Consider the following 1,721-nt stretch of genomic DNA (forward strand, 5'->3'; position numbering starts at 1 on the left):
CTGCATTAAATCCCCAACAAAAGCAACATACAAATGTTATCTTTCAGTTTATTTGACCATATGTGATGCTGAGGAATTATTCTGATGCAGTCTCCGCCCCTAGGTTTTACCACACCCCAAGAAATCCTAGCAGTGCCCCTTTCAACCAATCCTGTCCCCACACGTCACCCCTGGTTGTTGCCCAATAAAAGCTCACCCATTCCCCCCCCTCTGGGCTCTCTCTCTCTCTCTCTCTTGCTCTTGCCCAGTGGTGAGGTAGTGGGGACGGCCATTTTCCGCTGACTCCACGTGGCCTGAGCCACCCCTTCCCGAACCAATAATAAAGATTTGTGTACCCCACTTGCTCCGGACGTCCTCTCTCTTCTCCGTCATGCAGCCCGACACCTGGTGCCCAATGTGGGGCACGAACCCATGACCCTGAGATTAAGAGTCTCATGCTCTACCGACTGAGCTAGCTGGGCTGCTCAAACCACCTTCTTAGCACAGGCTCCTTGGAGGTCTTGTAAGTTGATCTTTGACCTATTATGAATCATGTGACTTTTGACAAGATGTCCTGCTGCCAACGCTGCCATCAGTGACAGCTCCCCAGCCATGACGGTGCCACACACAATCCAGGTGAGCTGCCGGGCATTTTCGCTGTGGTTGTCTCTGCAGGCTCCCTGCACACCCAGCATCTGTAGGCAGGCCTGCTGAGGCAGCAGGTTGGTGCCCCTGCCAACAGTTCCTATTTCTATGGAAGGCATGGTGCAGCTGACAGACAGATCTTCATTGCTGGGGTCACTTGCTTCCATTAAGGTGATACAGTTTGAACTACCCACGTTCTGGGCTGCATCCTGGCCACAGGCGATGTAGATGGTGTCATGATGTTGGCTGCGTGGGCATTGAAACCACCAATGTTCCCTGCCATGGAGTCGGGCTGCGCCTCGGAGAAGAGAGAGAGGAGGTCTGGAGCAAGTGGGGTACAAATCTTTATTATTGGATCAGGAGGGGGGTGGCTCAGGCAACGTGGAGTCAGCCGAAAATGGCCGTCCCCACTACCTCACCACCGGGCAAAAGCAAGAGAGAGAGAGAGAGCCCAGAGGGGGGGAGTGGGAGAGCTTTTATTGGGCAACAACCAGGGGTGACGGACATGTGGGGACAAGATTGGTTGAAAGGGGCACTGCTAGGATTTAGTGGGGAATGGTAAAACCTGGGGGCAGAGACTGCATCAGAATAATTCCTCAGCATCTTAATGGGATAAGTTTAAAACTATCAGTTTGGGATGCATTCCTTTCTGGAGGTTCTAAAGGTATGATCTATTCCTGGTGTTTTAAACACCATCTGTATCTCTACACTCTTGAGACACTTCTTTCTTTAATGTCAGTACTGTTGTATCTCTCTGATGGTTCTTCGGTAATAAAATCTTTCTCTGTTTCTCTCTTCATCTCTCTATATGTGTCTCTCTCTATTTGTCTCTTTCTTCCTCTCTCTTTCCAAATATAGCAGACAACGTTTTCTTAATATTAAAGAACAAGACTTCACACCTGTTCAGACAATCCAGGATAGATTCTCATGTGAATGTCCGTAACTCAACCACACATGGCAAGTTTCTTTTGTCATGCAACTAGGTAGATAGTGTGATGTCTTTACAAGATTCATTATTCGGTAGATCACAGAATTCAGTAAATTCTCTGTTGTTCTAACATTTACATATCACATCTTCAGTGAGGTTACTGGGCTCC

At 48.5% G+C, this 1,721-nt stretch overlaps 1 pseudogene; it reads right to left on the reverse strand.

Moving 5' to 3' along the window:
- Positions 1–459: 459 nt before the first annotated feature.
- On the reverse strand, positions 460–907 carry LOC103123106 (3-hydroxy-3-methylglutaryl-coenzyme A reductase-like; annotated as a pseudogene).
- Positions 908–1,721: the final 814 nt, after the last annotated feature.

The sequence above is a fragment of the Erinaceus europaeus genome, chromosome 1 (assembly GCF_950295315.1).
Source record: "Erinaceus europaeus chromosome 1, mEriEur2.1, whole genome shotgun sequence".
In the NCBI taxonomy this organism is placed as follows: Eukaryota; Metazoa; Chordata; class Mammalia; order Eulipotyphla; family Erinaceidae; genus Erinaceus; species Erinaceus europaeus.